The sequence below is a fragment of the Anopheles funestus genome, unplaced genomic scaffold (genome assembly GCF_943734845.2).
Source record: "Anopheles funestus unplaced genomic scaffold, idAnoFuneDA-416_04 scaffold_15_ctg1, whole genome shotgun sequence".
NCBI classification, from domain to species: domain Eukaryota; kingdom Metazoa; phylum Arthropoda; class Insecta; order Diptera; family Culicidae; genus Anopheles; species Anopheles funestus.
In genome coordinates, this window is record NW_026045320.1 from 599,203 (window position 1) to 609,636 (window position 10,434).

Consider the following 10,434-nt stretch of genomic DNA (forward strand, 5'->3'; position numbering starts at 1 on the left):
AAGACACCTTAGCCAAGACACCTTAGCCAAGACACCTTAGCCAAGACACATTAGCCGAGACACATTAGCCAAGACACCTTAGCCAAGACACATTAGCCAAGACACCTTAGCCAAGACACATTAGCCAAGACACATAAGCCAAGACACATTAGTTAAGACACCTTAGCAAAGACACCTTAGCCAAGACACATTAGCCAAGACACATTAGCCAAGACACATTAGCCAAGACACCTTAGCCAAGACACATTAGCCAAGACACAATAGCCAAGACACATTAGCCGAGACACATTAGCCGAGACACATTAGCCAAGACACATTAGCCAAGACACCTTAGCCAAGACACCTTAGCCAAGACACCTTAGCCAAGACACATTAGCCAAGACACCTTAGCCAAGACACCTTAGCCAAGACACCTTAGCCAAGACACATTAGCCAAGACACATTAGCCAAGACACATTAGCCAAGACACCTTAGCCAAGACACCTAAGCCAAGACACCTTAGCCAAGACACATTAGCCAAGACACATTAGCAAAGACACCTTAGCCAAGACACCTTAGCCAAGACACCTTAGCCAAGACACATTAGCCTAGACACATTAGCCGAGACACATTAGCCAAGACACAGTAGCCAAAACACATTAGCCAAGACACATTAGCCAAGACACATGAGCTGAGACACCTTAGCCAAGACACATTAGCCAAGACACCTTAGCCAAGACACCTTGGCCAAGACACATTAGCCAAGACACATTAGCCAAGACACATTAGCCAAGACACATTAGCCGAGACACATTAGCCAAGACACATTAGCCAAGACACCTTAGCCAAGACACCTTAGCCAAGACACCTTAGCCAAGACACATTAGCCAAGACACCTTAGCCAAGACACCTTAGCCAAGACACATTAGCCAAGACACATTAGCCAAGACACATTAGCCAAGACACATTAGCCGAGACACATTAGCCAAGACACATTAGCCAAGACACCTTAGCCAAGACACATTAGCCAAGACACCTTAGCCAAGACACCTTAGCCAAGACACCTTAGCCAAGACACCTTAGCCAAGACACATTAGCCAAGACACATTAGCCAAGACACCTTAGCCAAGACACCTTAGCCAAGACACATTAGCCGAGACACATTAGCCGAGACACCTTAGCCAAGACACCTTAGCCAAGACACATTAGCCAAGACACATTAGCCAAGACACCTTAGCCAAGACACATTAGCCGAGACACATTAGCCAAGACACATTAGCCAAGACACATTAGCCAAGACACATTAGCCAAGACACCTTAGCCAAGACACCTTAGAAAAGACACCTTAGCCAAGACACCTTAGCCAAGACACCTTAGCCAAGACACCTTAGCCAAGACACATGAGCCGAGACACATTAGCCAAGACACATTAGCCAAGACACATTAGCCAAGACACCTTAGCCAAGACACCTTAGCCAAGACACATTAGCCAAGACACATTAGCCAAGACACCTTAGCCAAGACACATTAGCCGAGACACATTAGCCGAGACACCTTAGCCAAGATACCTTAGCCAAGACACCTTAGCCAAGACACCTTAGCCAAGACACATTAGCCAAGACACCTTAGCCAAGACACAATAGCCAAGACACATTAGCCAAGACACCTTAGAAAAGACACCTTAGCCAAGACACATTAGCCAAGACACCTTAGCCAAGACACATGAGCCGAGACACATGAGCCAAGACACATTAGCCAAGACACATTAGCCAAGACGCATTAGCCAAGACACCTTAGCCAAGACACCTTAGCCAAGACACCTTAGCCATGACACCTTAGCCAAGACACCTTAGAAAAGACACCTTAGCCAAGACACATTAGCCAAGCCACCTTAGCCAAGACACATGAGCCGAGACACATGAGCCAAGACACATTAGCCAAGACACATTAGCCAAGACGCATTAGCCAAGACACCTTAGCCAAGACACATTAGCCAAGACACATGAGCCAAGACACATTAGCCAAGACACATTAGTTAAGACACCTTAGCCAAGACACCTTAGCCAAGACACATTAGCCAGGACACATTAGCCAAGACACATGACCCGCGACACATGAGCCAAGACACATTAGCCAAGACACATTAGCCAAGACGCATTAGCCAAGACACCTTAGCCAAGACACATTAGCCAAGACACATTAGCCAAGACACATTAGTTAAGACACCTTAGCCAAGACACCTTAGCCAAGACACATTAGCCAAGACACATTAGCCAAGACACATTAGCCAAGACACATGAGCTAAGACACATTAGCCAAGACACATTAGCCAAGACACATTAGCCAAGACACATTAGCCAAGACACCTTAGCCAAGACACATAAGCCAAGACACATTAGCCAAGACACCTTAGCCAAGACACCTTAGCCAAGACACATTAGCCAAGACACATTAGCCAAGACACCTTAGCCAAGACACCTTAGCCAAGACACCTTAGCCAAGACACATTAGCCAAGACACATTAGCCAAGACACATTAGCCAAGACACCTTAGCCAAGACAAATTAGCCGAGACACATTAGCCAAGACACATTAGCCAAGACACCTTAGCCAAGACACCTTAGCCAAGACACCTTAGAAAAGACACCTTAGAAAAGACACCTTAGCCAAGACACCTTAGTTAAGACACCTTAGCCAAGACACCTTAGCCAAGACACATTACCCAAGACACATTAGCCGAGACACATTAGCCAAGACACATTAGCCAAGACACATTAGCCGAGACACATTAGCCAAGACACCTTAGCCAAGACACCTTAGCCAAGACACATTAGCTAAGACACCTTAGCCAAGACACCTTAGCCAAGACACATTAGCCAAGACACCTTAGCCAAGACACATTAGCCAAGACACATTAGCCAAGACACATTAGCCAAGACACCTTAGCCAAGACACATTAGCCGAGACACATTAGCCGAGATACCTTAGCCAAGACACCTTAGCCAAGACACCTTAGCCAAGACACCTTAGCCAAGACACATTAGCCGACTTACATTAGCCGAGACACCTTAGCCAAGACACCTTAGCCAAGACACCTTAGCCAAGACACCTTAGCCAAGACACATTAGCCAAGACACATTAGCCAAGACACCTTAGCCAAGACACCTTAGCCAAGACACATGAGCCGAGACACATAAGCCAAGACACATTAGCCAAGACGCATTAGCCAAGACACCTTAGCCAAGACACATTAGCCGAGACACATTAGCCAAGACACATTAGCCGAGACACAGTAGCCGAGACACCTTAGCCAAGACACCTTAGCCAAGACACCTTAGCAAAGACACCTTAGCAAAGACACCTTAGCCAAGACACATTAGCCAAGACACATTAGCCGAGACACCTTAGCCAAGACACCTTAGCCAAGACACCTTAGCCAAGACACATTAGCCGAGACACATTAGCCAAGACACATTAGCCAAGACACCTTAGCCAAGACACATTAGCCAAGACACATTAGCCAAGATACATTAGTCAAGACACCTTAGCCAAGACACCTTAGCCAAGACACATTAGCCAAGACACATTAGCCAAGACACCTTAGCCAAGACACCTTAGCCAAGACACATTAGCCAAGACACCTTAGCCAAGACACCTTTGCCAAGACACATTAGCCAAGACACATTAGCCAAGACACATTAGCCAAGACACATTAGCCGAGACACATTAGCCAAGACACATTAGCCAAGACACCTTAGCCAAGACACCTTAGCCAAGACACCTTAGCCAAGACACATTAGCCAAGACACCTTAGCCAAGACACCTTAGCCAAGACACCTTAGCCAAGACACCTTAGCCAAGACACATTAGCCAAGACACATAAGCCAAGACACATTAGTTAAGACACCTTAGCCAAGACACCTTAGCCAAGACACATTAGCCAAGACACATTAGCCAAGACACCTTAGCCAAGACACCTTAGCCAAGACACATTAGCCAAGACACAATAGCCAAGACACATTAGCCGAGACACATTAGCCGAGACACATTAGCCAAGACACATTAGCCAAGACACCTTAGCCAAGACACCTTAGCCAAGACACCTTAGCCAAGACACATTAGCCAAGACACCTTAGCCAAGACACCTTAGCCAAGACACCTTAGCCAAGACACATTAGCCAAGACACATTAGCCAAGACACATTAGCCAAGACACCTTAGCCAAGACACCTAAGCCAAGACACCTTAGCCAAGACACATTAGCCAAGACACATTAGCAAAGACACCTTAGCCAAGACACCTTAGCCAAGACACCTTAGCCAAGACACATTAGCCTAGACACATTAGCCGAGACACATTAGCCAAGACACAGTAGCCAAGACACATTAGCCAAGACACATGAGCTGAGACACCTTAGCCAAGACACATTAGCCAAGACACCTTAGCCAAGACACCTTAGCCAAGACACATTAGCCAAGACACATTAGCCAAGACACATTAGCCAAGACACATTAGCCGAGACACATTAGCCAAGACACATTAGCCAAGACACCTTAGCCAAGACACCTTAGCCAAGACACCTTAGCCAAGACACATTAGCCAAGACACCTTAGCCAAGACACCTTAGCCAAGACACAATAGCCAAGACACATTAGCCAAGACACATTAGCCAAGACACCTTAGCCAAGACACCTTAGCCAAGACACCTTAGCCAAGAAACATTAGCCAAGACACCTTAGCCAAGACACCTTAGCCAAGACACCTTAGCCAAGACACCTTAGCCAAGACACATTAGCCAAGACACATTAGCCAAGACACATTAGCCAAGACACCTTAGCCAAGACACCTTAGCCAAGACACCTTAGCCAAGACACATTAGCCGAGACACATTAGCCGAGACACCTTAGCCAAGACACCTTAGCCAAGACACATTAGCCAAGCCACATTAGCCAAGACACCTTAGCCAAGACACATTAGCCGAGACACATTAGCCAAGACACATTAGCCAAGACACATTAGCCAAGACACATTAGCCAAGACACCTTAGCCAAGACACCTTAGCCAAGACACATTAGCCAAGACACATTAGCCAAGACACATTAGCCAAGACACCTTAGCCAAGACACCTAAGCCAAGACACCTTAGCCAAGACACATTAGCCGAGACACATTAGCCGAGACACCTTAGCCAAGACACCTTAGCCAAGACACATTAGCCAAGACACATTAGCCAAGACACCTTAGCCAAGACACATTAGCCGAGACACATTAGCTAAGACACATGAGCTGAGACACCTTTGCCAAGACACATTAGCCAAGACACCTTAGCCAAGACACATTAGCCAAGACATATTAGCAAAGACACCTTAGCCAAGACACCTTAGCCAAGACACATTAGCCTAGACACATTAGCCGAGACACATTAGCCAAGACACAGTAGCCAAGACACATTAGCCAAGACACATTAGCCAAGACACATGAGCTGAGACACCTTAGCCAAGACACATTAGCCAAGACACCTTAGCCAAGACACCTTGGCCAAGACACATTAGCCAAGACACATTAGCCAAGACACATTAGCCAAGACACATTAGCCGAGACACATTAGCCAAGACACATTAGCCAAGACACCTTAGCCAAGACACCTTAGCCAAGACACCTTAGCCAAGACACATTAGCCAAGACACCTTAGCCAAGACACCTTAGCCAAGACACCTTAGCCAAGACACATTAGCCAAGACACATAAGCCAAGACACATTAGTTAAGACACCTTAGCAAAGACACCTTAGCCAAGACACATTAGCCAAGACACATTAGCCAAGACACCTTAGCCAAGACACCTTAGCCAAGACACATTAGCCAAGACACAATAGCCAAGACACATTAGCCGAGACACATTAGCCGAGACACATTAGCCAAGACACATTAGCCAAGACACCTTAGCCAAGACACCTTAGCCAAGACACCTTAGCCAAGACACATTAGCCAAGACACCTTAGCCAAGACACCTTAGCCAAGACACCTTAGCCAAGACACATTAGCCAAGACACATTAGCCAAGACACATTAGCCAAGACACCTTAGCCAAGACACCTAAGCCAAGACACCTTAGCCAAGACACATTAGCCGAGACACATTAGCCGAGACACCTTAGCCAAGACACCTTAGCCAAGACACATTAGCCAAGACACATTAGCCAAGACACCTTAGCCAAGACACATTAGCCGAGACACATTAGCCAAGACACATTAGCCAAGACACATTAGCCAAGACACATTAGCCAAGACACCTTAGCCAAGACACCTTAGAAAAGACATTTTAGCCAAGACACCTTAGCCAAGACACCTTAGCCAAGACACATGAGCCGAGACACATTAGCCAAGACACATTAGCCAAGACACATTAGCCAAGACACCTTAGCCAAGACACCTTAGCCAAGACACATTAGCCAAGACACATTAGCCAAGACACCTTAGCCAAGACACATTAGCCGAGACACATTAGCCGAGACACCTTAGCCAAGACACCTTAGCCAAGACACCTTAGCCAAGACACCTTAGCCAAGACACATTAGCCGAGACACCTTAGCCAAGACACCTTAGAAAAGACACCTTAGCCAAGACACATTAGGCAAGACACCTTAGCCAAGACACATGAGCCGAGACACATTAGCCAAGACACATTAGCCAAGACACATTAGCCAAGACGCATTAGCCAAGACACCTTAGCCAAGACACATTAGCCAAGACACATTAGCCAAGACACATTAGCCAAGACACATTAGTTAAGACACCTTAGCCAAGACACCTTAGCCAAGACACATTAGCCAAGACACATTAGCCAAGACACATGAGCCGAGACACATGAGCCAAGACACATTAGCCAAGACACATTAGCTAAGACGCATTAGCCAAGACACCTTAGCCAAGACACATTAGCCAAGACACATGAGCCAAGACACATTAGCCAAGACACAATAGTTAAGACACCTTAGCCAAGACACCTTAGCCAAGACACATTAGCCAAGACACATTAGCCAAGACACATTAGCCAAGACACATGAGCTAAGACACCTTAGCCAAGACACATTAGCCAAGACACCTTAGCCAAGACACATTAGCCAAGACACATTAGCCGAGACACATTAGCCAAGACACATTAGCCAAGACACCTTAGCCAAGACACCTTAGCCAAGACACATTAGCCAAGACGCATTAGCCAAGACACCTTAGCCAAGACACCTTAGCCAAGACACCTTAGCCAAGACACCTTAGCCAAGACACATTAGCCAAGACACATTAGCCAAGACACATTAGCCAAGACACCTTAGCCAAGACAAATTAGCCGAGACACATTAGCCAAGACACATTAGCCAAGACACCTTAGCCAAGACACCTTAGCCAAGACACCTTAGAAATGACACCTTAGAAAAGACACCTTAGCCAAGACACCTTAGCCAAGACACCTTAGCCAAGACACATGAGCCGAGACACATAAGCCAAGACACATTAGCCAAGACACCTTAGCCAAGACACCTTAGCCAAGACACCTTAGCCAAGACACATTAGCCGAGACACATTAGCCAAGACACCTTAGCCAAGACACATTAGCCAAGACACCTTAGCCAAGACACCTTAGCCAAGACACATTAGCCAAGACACATTAGCCAAGACACCTTAGCCAAGACACCTTAGCCAAGACACCTTAGCCATGACACCTTAGCCAAGACACCTTAGCCAAGACACCTTAGCGAAGACACCTTAGCCAAGACACCTTAGCCAAGACACCTTAGCCAAGACACATTAGCCAAGACACATTAGCCAAGACACATGAGCTAAAACACCTTAGCCAAGACACATTAGCCGAGACACATTAGCCAAGACACCTTAGCCAAGACACCTTAGCCAAGACGCATTAGCGAAGACACCTTAGCCAAGACACATTAGCCAAGACACATTAGCCAAGACTGTTGGAACAGTATTTACATAGGATGAATCATCCGACATGCGATTTGTCGGAGGAGCGGAATCACTCTCGGATAGTGATGGGCGGAACGTAAAGTTCCGTAAATAGTCAATAAATAGGGGGCGAAAAGGCTTTTTGCGCTCTCTCCATTCTTTAAAAGCGAAACAACTGGCTGGTAATTATTAACAGAAAACTTATCCGAAATAAAATCCGCGAAAGAACAGCATTATTTGAGTGAAAAGAAATGTTTTTCAATCAATTGGCATTAAAATAAATCAATTTATTTTTTTTTTTGCAAAATTACTCAAAAAAAGCTAGGGGGGGAGTAGGGGAAACTTTTCAAAATTTTTAGAATTTATTTAGTTTTTTGGTCTTTTTTGTATTTAAAGCATTAATTGAGTGAATAGAAATGTATTTCAATCAATTGGGATTAAATGAAATCAATTTATTTTTTTTTGCAAAATTACTCAAAAAATGCTAAGGGGAGAGTAGGGGAAAATTTTCAAAATTTTTAGAATTTATTTTTTTTTGGTCTTTTTTGTATTTAAAGCATTATTTGAGTGAAAAGAAATGTATTTCAATCAATTGGCATTAAAATAAATCAATTTATTTTTTTTTGCAAAATTACTCAAAAAAAGCTAAGGGGGGTGTAGGGGAAAATTTTTCAAAATTTTTAGAATTTATTTTTTTTTTTGTCTTTTTTGTATTTAAAGTATTATTTGAGTGAAAAGAAACGTATTTCAATCAATTGGCATTAAAAAAAATCAATTTATTTTTTTTTGCAAAATTACTCAAAAAAAGCTAAGGGGGGAGTAGGGGAAAATTTTCAAAATTTTTAGAATTTATTTTTTTTTTTTGGCCTTTTGTGTATTTAAAGCATTATTTGAGTGAAAAGAAACGTATTTCAATCAATTTATTTTTTTTTTTGCAAAATTACTCAAAAAAAGCTAAGGGGGGAGTAGGGGAAAATTTTCAAAATTTTTAGAATTTATTTTTTTTTTTGGTCTTTTTTGTATTTAAAGCATTATTTGAGTGAAAAGAAACGTATTTCAATCAATTGGCATTAAAAAAAATCAATTTATTTTTTTTGCAAAATTACTCAAAAAAAGCTATGGGGGGAGTAGGGGAAAATTTTCAAAAATTTTAGAATTTATTTTTTGTTTTTTTTTGGTCTTTTTTGTATTTAAAGCATTATTTGAGTGAAAAGAAATGTATTTTAATCAATTGGCATTAAAAAAAATCAATTAATTTTTTTTTGCAAAATTACTCAAAAAAAGCTAAGGGGCGAGTAGGGGAAAATTTTCAAAATTTTTAGAATTTTTTTTTTGGTCTTTTTTGTATTTAAAGCATTATTTGAGTGAAAAGAAATGTATTTCAATCAATTTGCATTAAAATAAATCAATTTTTTTTTTTTTTGCAAAATTACTCAAAAAAAGCTAAGGAGGGAGCAGGGGAAAATTTTCAACATTTTTAGAATTTATTTTTTTTTTGGTCTTTTTTGTATTTAAAGCATTATTTGAGTGAAAAGAAATGTATTTCAATCAATTGGCATTAAAATAAATCAATTTTTTTTTTTTGCAAAATTACTCAAAAAAAGCTAAGGGGGGAGTAGGGGAAAATTTTCAAAATTTTTATAATTTGTTTTTTGTTTTTTTTTGGTCTTTTTTGTATTTAAAGCATAATTTGAGTGAAAAGAAACGTATTTCAATCAATTGGCATTAAAATAAATCAATTTATTTTTTTTTTTGCAAATTACTCAAAAAAAGCTAAGGGGAGTGTAAGGGAAAATTTTCAAAATTCTTAGAATTTATTTTTTTTTTTTGGTCTTTTTTGTATTTAAAGCATTATTTGAGTGAAAAGAAACGTATTTCAATCAATTGGCATTAAAAAAAATCAATTTATTTTTTTTTGCAAAATTACTCAAAAAAAGCTAAAGGGGGAGTAGGGGAAAATTTTCAAAATTTTTAGAATTTATTTTTTTTTGGTCTTTTTTGTATTTAAAGCAATATTTGAGTGAAAAGAAACGTATTTCAATCAATTGGCATTAAAAAAAATCAATTTATTTTTTTTTGCAAAATTACTCAAAAAAAGCTAAGGGGGGAGTAGGGGAAAATTTTCAAAAATTTTAGAATTTATTTTTTGTTTTTTTTTTTGGTCTTTTTTGTATTTAAAGCATTATTTGAGTGAAAAGAAATGTATTTCAATCAATTGGCATTAAAAAAAAATCAATTTATTTTTTTTTTGCAAAATTACTCAAAAAAAAGCTAACGGGGGTGACGGGGAAAATTTTCAAAATTTTTAGAATTTATTTTTTTTTTTGTCTTTTTTGTATTTAAAGTATTATTTGAGTGAAAAGAAACGTATTTCAATCAATTGGAATTAAAAAAAAATCAATTAATTTTTTTTTGCATAATTACTCAAAAAAGCTAAGGGGGGTGGGGGGGAAAATTTTCAAAATTTTTAGAATTTATTTTTTGTTTTTTTTTGGCCTTT

At 41.2% G+C, this 10,434-nt stretch overlaps 1 long non-coding RNA gene across 1 annotated transcript; it reads right to left on the minus strand.

Annotated features, from left to right (window-relative positions):
• Nucleotides 1–687: 687 nt before the first annotated feature.
• On the minus strand, nucleotides 688–5,470 carry LOC125774375 (uncharacterized). The gene is made up of 3 exons (XR_007420861.1): nucleotides 5,398–5,470; nucleotides 2,332–2,583; nucleotides 688–1,435 (listed from the first exon to the last, which is right to left on the minus strand). It is a non-coding gene; the product is annotated as an uncharacterized LOC125774375 (long non-coding RNA).
• Between the last annotated feature and the right edge of the window lie 4,964 nt (nucleotides 5,471–10,434).